The sequence below is a fragment of the Hyperolius riggenbachi genome, chromosome 6, assembly GCF_040937935.1.
Source record: "Hyperolius riggenbachi isolate aHypRig1 chromosome 6, aHypRig1.pri, whole genome shotgun sequence".
Lineage (NCBI taxonomy): Eukaryota > Metazoa > Chordata > Amphibia > Anura > Hyperoliidae > Hyperolius > Hyperolius riggenbachi.
In genome coordinates, this window is record NC_090651.1 from 269,745,477 (window position 1) to 269,760,525 (window position 15,049).

The window sequence follows — 15,049 nt, forward strand, 5'->3', positions numbered from 1 at the left end:
CTCTGGTGAGGAACAGCTAAACCTATCAGTACTACTGTTGCACCAAGCATTATACTTTGCTATCACATTAGCTACTGGTATACTTGTATTATTGGTGATTCTGCAGATCACCATATAATCAGGTATATATCTGCATTATAGGTGATACTGTAGAACACCTAATAATCAGAACTCTGTTACTTGCTGACACATATCGTTACAGAATGCATTTTTTTAATATAATCATTATTGGTATACATTTAACATAATTTATTAATAATAACTGGTTAGTTACATTTAGGCTGATTTCAGGATTTTTATTTCTTGTAGCTCATGATTATGGTAAGTACAGTACTTGTAAAAACATGAACATAATGCCACTTCCCTTTATCTTTGGCAAAGACTACATCAAATTACGGAAAAAAAAAAGATTTTCTTAACACAAAATACAGCTCAACAGATGTTGTAAATGAAAGTGAAACTTATTAGAAAGCTTTTAAAAGAAAGCTGCATCCGGATTATGCTCACATCACATTCTGCACCTACAGGGTAAGTAGTACAGGCTTTAAGAAATCTCTGTAACTCTATAACTTTGAGAATAAGCCTATTCAGAGTATTCAGACTAATCTGTGGTCAAGCTTTAATCAAACCAGTGCTGTATTAATATAGTGTGTTTTCCTACCAAAGATTTTTAGTGGAAATATTTAGTAGTAGAATATTGTACTGTGTTAGCAATCACTTAGGGTCGTCCTCCTCATTTGTTTAGTTGACTCTTCATGATGACCATATTAACTTAAACACAACAGATGTATCTGTTAATCACCATTTCTTTTAGCTGTTGAATGTAGGCATGTTCATAGCTTCAGCTGTCTATCCATCTTAGTCTCTGCTGTCCTCTTCTGCTTTCGCCCGGAATATTTCCAAGCATTAAGGATTTCTCCAAAGAATCTGATCTTTTCATTATGAGTTTTTAAATATTTGAATAGCAGTATCTACATTTCTCGTAAACACTCCTTATATTGCTTTAAGTATTGACTGGTTCGATCTTCTATGCATGAATTTATTTATAGTCCAACCTTTTCAGCCATATGTTACTATGTTGGTAAATTACATCTCTATCCTTCTAGTATATTGTCCAAATTTGCCATAGGTTTCCTAACAAGCACCTCTTAATCTCATGGTTGCAGTCACCATCTGCTGAGTTCTTCCATTCCCAAAAGATATCAAAAGATAAGAAGCCCTTAATAGCAGCTGCACCACTAAATAGTAATTATAAGACTGAATTGAATGCTTATACAATGTATAAACCACTTCTACACGATCTGAAATCACTTACAACAGACACAGACAGCCTCCCCCCATGGGTATGGACAGGGTGTGCCCAGGGTCGGACTGGGACACTAAGGGCCCACCAAGGAAGTTTCAGCCTGGCCCCCCCCCCCCCGATCCCCTTTTCTCCCCCCCCCCCCCATTTTGGGCTCACATACACATGTACTCTAGAAATTTTGCATACGTTTATGGTAGGGAAAAGATTGTGAGCACTTCTGAGGACAGTCTCCAATAGGGATATGTCCACATGCGGCGCGCGCAGTGCGCCGCAGCGAAAGTAAATGGGTGTCACCACGCACTGGAACATCGGCGTGGTCATGATGAGTCATGGGCAGACTTAAAAAAAAAAAAAACACAACATAAGTAGCGGTGTTATTCACAGAGATTAGGTCCGACCAGATACATTTTAGATAAAATATTCAAGTAGTTACATGCCTCGTGATAATTCATCAAGTAGTCAAATCGCAGCAGATTTTCCGACAAAATGCAATCAGGTTGGCGGATACCCCCACAACATGCAATCAGGTTGGCGGCAGATACCCCCACAAAATGCAATCAGATTGGCGGCAGATACCCCCCAAAATGCAATCAGGTTGGTGGCAGATACCCCCCCAAAAGTGGGCAGCAGTGACCAGAAAATCGTAATGTGGGCAGCAGACACCTGAAAATCGCAATGTGGGCAGCAGTGACCAGAAAATCGTAATGTGGGCAGCAGACACCAGAAAATCGTAATGTGGGCAGCAGACACCAGAAAATCGTAATGTGGGCAGCAGACACCTGAAAATCGTAATGTGGGCAGCAGACACCTGAAAATCGTAATGTGGGCAGCAGACACCAGACAATCGTAATGTGGGCAGCAGACACCTGAAAATCGTAATGTGGGCAGCAGACACCAGAAAATCGCAACGTGGGCAGCAGTGACCAGAAAATCGTAATGTGGGCAGCAGGCACCAGAAAATCGCAATGTGGGCAGCAGTCACCAGAAAATCGCAATGTGGGCAGCAGGCACCAGAAAATCGCAATGTGTGCAGCAGACACCAGAAAATCGCAATGTGGGCAGCAGTCACCAGAAAATCGTAATGTGGGCAGCAGACACCAGAAAATCGTAATGTGGGCAGCAGACACCTGAAAATCGCAATGTGGGCAGCAGACACCTGAAAATCACAATGTAGGCAGCAGACACCTGAAAATCGTAATGTGGGCAGCAATACCCCCCCCCCCCCAAAACGCAATCAGGTTGGCAGCGGGCAAAGATCGGCGGGGTGGGGCGGAAGCCACCCCCCTCCCTCACCTAGGGGCCCGCCTTCCGCGCTCCCCCCCCCCCTCAGAATTGCAGCCAGCGGCAGCAGCGGGGATGAATCTCTTACCAGCATGACGGAGATCCGTAGCTCTGCGTGCCGCTGGCTGGTCTCTGTTTCCTGAACTGACTGTCCAATAACGCTCTCGCAGTACTTCCTGCGAGAGCATGATTGGACAGTCAGTTCAGGAGACAGACCAGCCAGCGGCACGCAGAGCTACGGATCTCCATCATGCCGTTAAGTGATTCTTCCCCGCTGCTGCCGCTGGCTGCAATTCTGGGGGGGGGAGGGCGGAAGGGGGGCCCCTAGGTGAGGGAGGGGGGGAGGCTTCCACCCCTCCCCGACGATCTGTGCACAATGTCCCCCCTTCCTGCGCTTAGCCCCCCTCCTTTTTAGCACTGGGGCCCCCAGGAGGCGGGACGGCCGGGGCCCACCGATGGGACCATCGGTGGTTCGGTGGGCCTGTCCGAGGCTGGGTGTGCCTATCGGCTGTGCAGAGTCCCTGGTCCTTGGATCAAAAAAGATCCAGAACAGGAAAATGTAAATGGACCCGGTCTGGTAAAGTGCAACATGCTATAGTTTTTTATAAGTGCCAACGCAAATGAAGCCAAAATGAATTGCTACAATATGCTCATTATAATAAATTATAGTGCAAGGTCCTGAAGATTACACAGTATACAATGGGGCAGAAGTCATGTGACATGAGAGAAATAATAATGAAATGATGATTAAACACATACCTAGGTCAGGAAAATAAGAACTGCTTCATCCAGGGCCAGGTTTACCATAAGGCACTGTAGGCTCATGCCTACAGGCGTTTGATGATAGAGAAATGGCTTGCTCCCCTCCATGAGTGCCTCCCTCTCTCCTCCCCTATGCAGGATTTAAATGAGAGGTTACTCACCTGGCTCTCAGTATTCCACTGACTCCTTTCAGCTACCTAATACTGAGGGTACCGCTGGCTGCCTAATACTATGGGGCATCTACAGCTACCTATGACAGGCAAGGTAATTAAGTGAGGAGTGAAAGCTGGGCCAGTTCTAGACTTTTAGCAGCCTGAGGCAAACTTATGAGGATGCCCCCCCCCCCCACCCCATTTGCAATGATTGTACAGCATTGAAAAATGTTCACCCTCAGTATAGGTAGGTAGGTAGCCAGGTATAGTTGCCCCCAGTATAGGTACCTAGTATAGTTGTCCACAGTATAGGTAGTATAGTTGCCCCAGTATAACTAGTATAGTTGCCCCCAGTAGGTAGTATAGTTGCCCCAGTATAGCTAGTATAGTTGCCCCAGTAGGTAGCATAGTTGTCCCAGTATGGCTAGTATAGTTGCCTCAGTAGGTAGTATAGTTGCCCCAGTATAGCTAGTATTATTGCCCCAGTATAGCTAGTTTAGTTGCCCCAGTAGGTAGTATAGTTGCCCCAGTAGGTAATATAGTTGCCTCAGTATAGCTAGAATAGTTGCCCCAGTAGGTAGTATAGTTGCCTCAGTATAGCTAGTATAGTTGCTCCAGTAGGTAGTATAGTTGTCTCTGTAAGTAGTATAATTGCCCCAGTATAGCTAGAATGTTCCCGCTCCCGCTCCAATATTCCGGGTTAACAGAATGCTCACCCAGGCAGCTATCATGGGGTCATTTTTAAAATGGAGGACAGAAAATTTCTTTCGATCACAGTGGACAAGCAGGATCTGGAAGAGGAGAAAGATTGATGAGTAGACTACGCGGAAGGTGAGTATAAAGTGTGTATGTTTATTTTGACTTTTATTTTTAGTTCAGGTTTGCTTTAAAGGTAACCTTAAGTCAGGGGATAAAAATGAGTTTAACTCACCTGGGGCTTCCCTCAGCCCCCTGCAGCTGATCGGTGCCCTCTCAGCCCCGCTGCGATGCTCCTGGACCCACCGGCGGCGACTTCCGGTTTCGCCGTCACCGGCCGACAGGCTGGGAACGCGAGTGATTCTTCCCGTTCCCAGCCACTATAGCACCCCCTATACTGCTATTGCGGCCTTCCTTGTGAGTTTAGGTGGACGGCCTTGTCTTGGTAGGTTTACAGTTGTGCCATACTCCTTCCATTTCTGAATAATCGCTTGAACAGTGCTCCGTGGGATGTTCAAGGCTTTGGAAATATTTTTGTAGCCTAAGCCTGCTATAAATTTCTCAATAACTTTATCTCTGACCTGTCTGGTGTGTTCTTTGGACTTCATGGTGTTGCTCCCAATATTCTCTTAGACAACCTCTGAGGCCGTCACAGAGCAGCTGTATTTGTACTGACATTAGATTACACATAGGTGCACTCTATTAAGTCATTAGCACTCATCAGGCAATGTCTATGGGCAACTGACTGCACTCAGACCAAAGGGGGCCGAATAATTACGCACACTCCACTTTGCAGTTTTTGATTTGTAAAAAATGTTTGGAATCATGTATGATTTTTGTTCCACTTCTCACGTGTACACCACTTTGTATTGGTCTTTCATGTGAAATTCCAATAAAATTGATTCATGTTTGTGGCAGTAATGTGACAAAATGTGGAAAACTTCAAGGGGGCCGAATACTTTTGAAAGTCACTGTAATATTAAGCAGTATTAATGTATTACTGGTTGATAGTATGTAAGACTTCCTCATCCACATTCCTGTTAAATCCTTTCCATTGTTTAAAGAGAACCAGAAATGAAGCACCCTCTTGTATTTTACCTTATAAATCAGTGGGAACATGACAGTAAACACCTAATCTGCCCTTTGTTTCATTGTTCTCTGTGTAATCTGACCGTTATCACCTCTGATAAGAATCCCCGACTGAGAAGTCACGCTGCTCCGTCTAGCTTTGCTACAGAAAGATTATAGCTAAGTCTGTCTTCTGTGGTGTTATTTCAAGCCCAAGCCTGCCCCCTTGTGGCTTTGCTATAATGACTCAGCAATAATCATTCCCAGCAAAGCCAGATTTAATTGCTCAGTCTGGGATTCTTGTGACTGCTGATAACAGACGCTTTTAGCAGTGAGGGTGAAACAGAGAGCATGGTAAGTGTTTTCTCTAATGTTCCTACTGATATACATGGTAAAATACACAAGGGTGCTTCCTCTCTGGTTCCCTTTAACTATTATAGTTCTACTCTTAGTTGTTATTCAAGTTGATTACATGATAGCTAGCAAACCGTCTAGGGCCTAGACGGTTTGCTAGCTATCATGTAATCAACTCGAATAACAGCTAAGAGAAGAACTATAATAGTTAAACAAGACTCTAGGCCCTGCATTCTTATAATACTAATAACAGGATTCTGCAACAGTATCCGGGGACAAGCATTATTCTGAGCATATGGAGCATATTCTATGAAATAATCTCTTTGGTATTGGAAAGAAAAGTTGCTGCAGACTTTCAAATTAAGAATCTGTTTATTGGTAAATGCTTGCAGCAGCTCAACTACAGCTGGTTCACATCACCAATGTGCATTTTCATCATTATAGAGATGCATAACTATACTATTTCTCAGTGTACTTATTACTTAGATCACCCTTTTACCTAAGCAAATAGATTCTCTCTCTCTTTTTTTTTTTTTTTTTTACTTATGCTTCCAACATTGGTTTGCATGTAGTCATTGGGATCCCAGATCATAGCAAGCTCTCAGGGGTGCTGCTTGGCCCAAGTGAACCAAGCAGGCGCTTGGGGCCTCACCCACAGCAGGGGCCTCCCATGCTGCCACTGCCAGGGCTGCCCTGTCTTTGACTTGTATGGCTGCTGTTGCCTAACCCATCATTCACACACAGACCTCAGATCAGAAGTAATGTGAACAGAGAGAAGAGCAGCGCAGTGACCACTGCAGTTGTGGAAGTGAGGTCACTGCTCATTTCCTGCATTTGAAGTGTGCCACATGCTTACTGTGTGCTGCTCTCCTCTCTTTGGGTCGCGGCTGCAAGTCTGTGAGTGTTGGGGATGGGGGCTGCAGGAAGATACATACCCCCACTGACACCAATGCCCTATAAGTGTGGGATGGGGTGAAGGACACTTTTGGCTACCTATACTTGGGGTGGCTATGTATACCTGGAGGACACCTTGGCTACCTATACTGGGGGTGACTACCTATGATGGGGGGGTGCAACTTTGGAGCTACCCATGGGTGAGGCACCTTTGGCTACCTATTATTACAGGAAAAGGGTCTCTGACTGGGAGTGGACAGAAGGGCCACAAATGATGTGCCCCTTGGTGCCACAAAAACCTCAGCATCACCCCTGTGAGCTCTGTTGATATCTCAGACAGGTAATATAATCAGAAATAAGGAAGAACAAGCCCACCCATTGATTTTGTGCTTTGTAAATCTGCTTTGCTTAATCTAGCTCTAGAACCTGTCCACATAAATGAGATGAGGTTCATATGTAGCTTTCACAAAATGTCTTGGATATGTGTACCATAGAATATGTCATAGCGTATAGTATTTTTGGTTACAATCAAATTTTTATTAAAATCACTCTGCAGGATACTAAGAGGGGTACGTTCACATTGATAGTATAGGCATAATATTGAGGTTATGATATTGTTTGCGTATGCTATGGCCTAGACTTGTAGGGCTTGATTCACAAAGCGGTGCTAACAGTTAGCACGCTGGTGAAAAGCCCTTTATCACGCCTAAACTCAGTTTAGGCGTGATAAGTTTAGGTGTGATAAGTTTAGGCGTGATAACTATAGCACCAACTGGGTTAGCACCGCAGTGCACAGCTGATCAAAAGTTTTGCGCTAGCAAAGTCTGGTATACTTCGCATAGAGTTTAATGGCGCTGCTTTGCGTGCGGGACTTTGTGCGAAATCTAAACTTATCTAAACTTATCATGCCTAAACTTATCACGCCTAAACTGGCTTTTCACCAGCGTGGTGCAATGGTTATCACGCCTAAAGTCTCTAACTGGGTTAGCACCGCTTTGTGAATCAAGTCCGTAGTCTTGTCAAGGAGGAAACCATCACCCCCCCCCCCCACACACACACACGTACACACAGGCACACACACACACACACACACACACACACACACACACACACACACACACACACACACACACACACACACACACACACACACACACACACACACACACACACACACACACACACACACACACACACACACACACACACACATCTATGAGCATTGGAAATATTTTAGCAGGCAATATTACAGCAACAAACATTTTCACCTGCTCTGTTGTACTGTCATCTCAACTAAATGTTGACTTGTGTGATTAGTTTGCTGTCCTATTATAGAAGAATCATTTTGGAGCAAGGTGTACTTTTTATTTGGGGACATATCACACACAGCAGTTTTGTGTTTCTGCTTATCTAGAGCTGAACACTACCAGGCGCAGAGGAATGCCACACGATTAACTACTTAAAGAGACTCTGAAGCGAGAATAAATCTCGCTTCAGAGCTCATAAATAGCAGGGGCACGTGTGCCCCTGCTAAAACGCCGCTATCCCGCGGCTAAACGGGGGTCCCTTCACCCCCAACCCACCCCCCCGCAAAAGTGTGTCGTGAAAAAGTCGCTGGCTGTCTCTTCCTGGAGGCAGGGCTAACGGCTGCAGCCCTGCCTCCAGTCGCGTCTGTCAGCGGCGCATCGCCGCCTCTCCCCCGCCCCTCTCAGTGAAGGAAGACTGAGAGGGGCGGGGGAGAGGCGGAGATACGCGCTGACAGACGCGCGTGGGGCAGGGCTGCGGCGGTTAGCCCTGCCCCAACCAGGAAGCGCTCCCCCGGTGTATCGAGGGGGATTTGGGGGTGAAGGGACCCCGTTAAGCCGCGCTATAGCGGCGTTTTAGCAGGGGCACACATGCCCCTGCTATTTATGAGGTCTGAAGCGAGATTTATTCTCGCTTCAGACTCTCTTTAAGGACCACAATAGTTGAAATCTACGCCCTGTTTTGATGGCTATCTGGCTGCCAGGGCATAAATATTAACTCACCGCCAATGCGCGCATCCGCCATTTTTGCTGCTTTCGCCGATCTTGCCGCTGAATCCTCGCCATCTCCCGCCACAGCTCACTCGCTCTGCCTGTCTCTATGATGGCAGAGATTTGTGAGTGGGTCAGGAGTCGATTTCATTGGCTCATGACTGTGTCTATCAATGTAAGCAACTCCATAGGCTTACATTTAAAGGCAGGGCCAGGAGCCAATGAAAGTGGCTTCTGACCGGTTCACAGGAACTCTGCTGTCATAGAGATGGCAGAGTGGGTGGCCTAGGTTCCCGACATGCGACGGGTATGTGCGGCGGGTATGTGCGGCAATTCATCGGGATTCCGCCATTTCATTGGCTCCTTGTTGAACCTCAAAATTTGGGTCTAATAGAACAAACACCATGATAAGTGCTTCACAGAAGTAAGTTACGCAAAAGTACATATAAGAAAAGAACTTCTGATAAAGATCACATAATATGTGAGACAACCAAGGCCTGTGATTCAAATATAACTTTTATTGAAGCCATCTACAAAAAACTTTAAAAACACTAAAACCAATATGGCGTGGCAAGAGGGGAATAATTACAAACTCAGACCATACACGTAAGAGGTCTGTAACCACAGCATCAATCACAAAACGGCAGAGTGATGACAGAAACAATGATCAATAATATAATTTAACACCCTCTCCATGCAATGTGCATGAATGACTGTCTGCTAAGTAATACAAATAAATGTGATGTCAGATAAAGCATGTAAACATGAGTCTCAATCCCAAAATGCTGATAATTATAATATATGAAAACCTCCACAAATACATACACCATCTGTTATGGGAAAGAAGGCTGAAGTAAAAGTAACAACTGACACCGCCATAAATAAGGTATAAGGCGCAGAGAAAATAGCAAATGGGTGATAAGATTGAATTACCTGCCGTTGAGGAGATAGAAGTAGTGTGGCCCCCTCTGCGTTGTCCCTCAGAGGGACAACGCAGAGGGGGCCACACTACTTCTATCTCCTCAACGGCAGGTAATTCAATCTTATCACCCATTTGCTATTTTCTCTGCGCCTTATACCTTATTTATGGCGGTGTCAGTTGTTACTTTTACTTCAGCCTTCTTTCCCATAACAGATGGTGTATGTATTTGTGGAGGTTTTCATATATTATAATTATCAGCATTTTGGGATTGAGACTCATGTTTACATGCTTTATCTGACATCACATTTATTTGTATTACTTAGCAGACAGTCATTCATGCACATTGCATGGAGAGGGTGTTAAATTATATTATTGATCATTGTTTCTGTCATCACTCTGCCGTTTTGTGATTGATGCTGTGGTTACAGACCTCTTACGTGTATGGTCTGAGTTTGTAATTATTCCCCTCTTGCCACGCCATATTGGTTTTAGTGTTTTTAAAGTTTTTTGTAGATGGCTTCAATAAAAGTTATATTTGAATCACAGGCCTTGGTTGTCTCACATATTATGTGATCTTTATCAGAAGTTCTTTTCTTATATGTACTATTTCATTGGCTCCTGGCTGTGACTATCAATGTAAGCAATTCCCACATGCTTACATTGAAAGACAGGGCCAGGAGCCAATAAAAGTGGGGGCAGAGACCGCTGGTACTTAAGTGGTTAAATAAAGGAAAATGTGCTCGGCCACCATCAGAGCACAGCTTGAGCAATGTGGTTTTCATCTTTAAAATAATTGAGAGGGTATAACAAGAAAGCCACAAAGCCAGCACAATACTGTTGTAAGATCCTTACCTTCCAGCAGCAGGTCCCGCGGTGTCTCCGGCATGGTCCGGACGAGCAGCAGGGCTTCTGTGCGGACATCCTCCAGCGGCGTCCCCGGCATCCCTCTGGCGGTGATTTCCGGCACGCGCCTGCATGCGACCAAACACACGCGCACGACGGCTGATAAGCCTTATAGGCTTAGAAGGAGGATCTAGCTGACATCAGCAGTGATATCACTAGGTGACATCACTAGAGGAGTGGTTCTGGGGAATTAGGATTTTGTATATAAGGCCAGAGCTCTCAGTCTGTCGTTGGCCTTGATACTAATCAGTTCGCTGGTTCTTGGCCTAATGTAACACCATATAATGTGCTGTTATTGTTATGTTATGTACTGCTGCCTTTAGAGGGCATAGTTCCTTTAAGACTGCAGAGAATTCTGGAAGAGAGGCTGGAGCGAGCAGTAGAGATGGGAAGTTCGGATCTTTTCAATGATCCGGATGATTCGAATCGGATCATTGAAGAGATCCGGATCTTTGATCCGAATCTCGGATCATTTTACTACCAGAAGCATTCGGGGGTGAAATGAACAGCAGGACAGGTCTGTGGACAGGAGAAGGGGAGGGGGGTGGACACACAGAGAAGGGGAGAACATAGACAGAGGGCAGGGAGTGGACAGAGAAGGGAGGAGGGACGAGCAGAGAGGAGAAATGTTTGCACGTAATACCCACATGCTGAAGTCATATGCTTTACATATATTTCACCTATATGTTCATCTGTACACTTTGAAAGAAAAGGTCGCACAGTGAAAGAAAGCATTCCCAGAAGATAAGTGCAGCTGTTTAGTGCCGAGTGCAGGAGGATTATATTGCCTTTCAATCACACTGTCTGCAAAGTTACTGAGCTATGCTGAGCCAAAAGCTTCCAATGTGTTCACTGTGCAGCACTACGGAACAGCCAGCCTATAATGGGCAGCACATTGCAGCCAGTATGTGTGCTCTACACATATCTGGCAGTGGCACCCATGTCCCCTCTCTCTCATCTACCTGTCTCCCTGCAAGGCTGGCTCCCATCCAACAGAGCGATCCATCTCTGCTCTGCTTCCAGGACCCCGCTGCCCGCTGAGAGGGGCGTGTCGCTCCTGGCCCCGCCCCTTTTGCGATTCGAATCGTTCATTTTGATGATTCGGATGATCGACTCATAAAATAGATTCGGATCAAAGATCCGAATCGTTCATGATCCGGACAACACTAGCGAGCAGAGGCTGCTGGGAGCTGAGGTGTGGCTGGTGTGTCTAGAGCCTGGGAGTGAGGTCTAGAGTGACTGGGACTGGATCTTCAGGCCTAAATCCATAGGACTGGCTTCCATTTGATTGCTGAGTGTGAAGAAGGGATCCTGTGACACAGATTTGCTGCACCCTGAGCTGAATCTTGCTGCTGGATCTTGGTGAAAGGATACAGCTGCCGGACCAGAACTGTGTGAACCTGTGAGGTTGGTGGAGTCTGGATTGTACAAGCCGCGTGGACTTCAGAAGGAACCATTTTAGCTGGATTACAAAGTTTGTGAATCTCAATCTCCTCAAAACTTCTGCCTGTGAGTTCTGCACCTGCTGAGTGACCATTATCAGGGACTGGCCCTGCACCTCATGGTAGGAACCATCTTTGCAGTGATAGAGGGGCATTAACCTTGCTGAGAGGTTTGGGAGTCATACCACTCCTCTTACAACAAACTGTGGACAGTGTATGTCAGGACTGTTTGCCATAGCCTGCCATTCTGAACTGTAGCCTGGCTAACCTGTCCCCTCTCACATCACTGGCATCTATGCTGCTATTGCTGAGTGCATCAGGAGTCTTCTTGCTGCTGCACCTTCTTCACAAGGCGCCCAACTGTGCACATAATGTTCCTTAAAGGGGTACCCCGAGTGCAACTGCACTATAGCCCACTGGCCAGTCGTGAGTTAAATAAGGTTGTGCTACTGATGGCACTTTCTTAAGTTTGTTTCTTTGCTATGGTTGTGCGTCTTTCGCCAGTGTAGTGTGCACTCCTTTAAAGTGACACTGCAGGGGCGCAAGAGGTTACTACCGTGTGTTGATTGCAGTTTATTAAGCTTGTCCCTTTGCTGCGGTGCGTTCTGCGCCAGTCTAGTGTACACTTGTTTAGAGTGACACTGGAGGGGCGCAGGAGGTGGCTACCTTGGACATACACTTTCTATGCACTTTGAATGTGTGAAGCGTATTACTGTTACTGTTATGATCTTGCTGAGTTAACAAGTGTTTGATTAGTGCTATATTTTCTATTGCTTACTTCACCCCATTAGATCACGTTGGTCTGTGGGGAATAAATATATTGCATTGATACTGGTGTCTGCATGATTCTAGGAGGCAGGGTGCCACTGGAGGCGGTATCCACTAAGAGGCCCTGTTACATTCATTAGCGATCCAGTCTGTCTCGCTACATTTGGCGCCCAACGTGGGGCTCTCTTTGGCTCCGCCCAGTGATGTCTACGCCCCTTTTCCCTTGAAATTAGACACAGTATGGATTCAAGAGCTGCAGGAAGATGGTGTGAGAACCACCAAGCTGCCGTGGGACACTGTTTAGTCCTAGAGTTGCCAGGGCCTGACTGGACTGATGCACAGATCAGGGAAGTGGCTGAAAGACTACCAATATCTGGTCGGGGGTTCCTGTTAGATAGTACAACAGACTCAAGTGGACCAACTCAATTTGCCCTGCTGGAGTGGAAGACCCATGTCCCCCATGACAAGATGCCTATGACCCTCACAACTCCAGGCGGTCAGTTAGTTCAAGTGACCATTCCAAAAGGTGCAGCAGAAGTGGAAGCTGAAGTTATGGGGCCATTATCTGAGCCTGCCATTGATCAAGAGAAGAACTGTATTGGGCCAGAAGTCCTTGAAGCATTAAGAAACCTACTGACAAAGTGTAGATCTCCTGACTATTCGCTAGCAAGCTGGGGGTACAGTAAGTTTCGGTTGTTCTCTGGTAAAGTACCCACTCCCCCTGGTGAAGAAGATTTTGAGGCATGGATGGACCAAGCCACTCAGGTACTGGAAGAATGGGATGTTCCTGAAATAAGCAAGAAGCAGAGGATTATAGAAAGCTTGAAAGGTCCAGCAGCTGACACTGTCCGAAATTTGAAGATGAGACAATCTGATTGCACTGCACAGGATTATCTTGATGCATTGCATAGTGTGTTTGGGAAGATTGATAAGCCCGCTTATTTACTGTACCAATTTGAACACACCTACCAGAGGGTTGGAGAAAAGCTGTCAAGTTATGTAAGGCGACTAGACCGCCTCCTGCATCAGTTAGTGTTAAGTAAAGGAATAGACCCAAAGCAGGTGGATCGGGCCCGAATCCGTCAAATCCAAGAGGGACCACAAGCTCTTGACCCAGTGGTGTTCAAGTTACACTTGGGGGATCAAGTGGAGGTGCCAAGCTATCCTCAACTGATTAAGAAAATTCGAGAAGAGGAAGCATTACAAGATCTAAAGTCTGGGTATACTAGTGCAAGGCCCGTGAAGATTTCTCAAGTCCGTACAGTGGAGGCAGAACCAGTGTCTCAAAACAACTTTCCGGAGGATGCATCATTAACCAGTCTGTGGAAGGTGTTGACCCAAGTAGTACAGACACAATGCGAAATGCAGAAGACACAGTTGCGAGTCCTGCAGGCTCTGACATCACAGAAGACAGGAAGGTCCTCTTCTGATGTATCCAAGTACCAGACAGAAGCAATAGTCCCGTCAAGGGGAGGACCACAAAAAAAGACTGGTTATCGTGGTGGTGAGTTGGGTCACATCCAGCAGGAGTGTAGCTGGCAATCAGATTTCAACAGCAGGAAGAGGAAGACCAACCAGCTTGTGGAAAACCACTTTGGTAACAAAATCTCCAAAGACTTTGCCAGTAAGAAAGTGACTGACCAAAAAGAGTCATTGGGAGCTGCACCCACATCAGGCTTTACACGTACCCAATGCCAACAAATGAGGAAACGAGCGAAGAGGCCGAAAGCTTTGGCCAAATCTGCTTCTGAAGCAGGAGCCACCACACTCCCTAAAGATCTTTTGGGACCATCACCAGTGGTGCCAGTACAGATAGAAGGTGTATTCACTCATGCATTACTGGACACAGGCGCACAAGTGACATTGTTGTATAGAGACTTTTATGAGAAGCATTTAGCTCATTGTCCTTTACAGGCACTGGATAAGCTGGAGATCTGGGGAATCAGTGAGAAACAGCTACCATATGATGGATATGTGAACCTTCAGATTCAGCTGGGATATAAAGCGGCAGGAACTCAAGAAGTCCTGGATACACTAGCAGTAGTCTGCCCCCGACCGCCAGGGTCCTCACGGTACTCAGTGATCCTTGGAACTAATAATCACCTGGTTAGACGAGTATTGGAGCCCATCATGGACCGTTATGGGCAGCCACCTAGTCCATTGCACCCTTTGCTTCAAGCCGCATGGGAACAACTGTTGGTGGAGCGGGAGGCCCCAGCCCATGGGGTTGGAAGTGTATGGTTATCTCAGCGAGAAGACTGTCAGTTGATGCCTGGACAAGTGGTATGTCTGAAAGCTGAAGTGAGAACGACATGGAAGGAGTCAGTCCCGTTGCTGTTGATCGAAGGGGAGGAAGGATCTGGATTGCCGCTAGGGGTGGAAATTATCCCTGAGACTATCCCCGCAGAGGATTTGCAACGCAAGAATGGAAGAGTGCTTGTAGGAATCAGAAACACCTTACCACAACCAGTCATGTTAAGACCTCG

The 15,049-nt window shown here is 46.1% G+C and overlaps 1 protein-coding gene across 1 annotated transcript in view; it reads left to right on the forward strand.

Moving 5' to 3' along the window:
- The first annotated feature begins 502 nt into the window (after nt 1-502).
- Nucleotides 503-15,049, forward strand: part of LOC137521480 (uncharacterized) — a 75,686-nt gene continuing 61,139 nt past the window's right edge. Inside the window, exon 1 of the mRNA XM_068240802.1 lies at nt 503-528. The gene's annotated coding sequence lies outside the window, so the exon portion shown is untranslated. The remainder of the gene's footprint in view (nt 529-15,049) is intronic.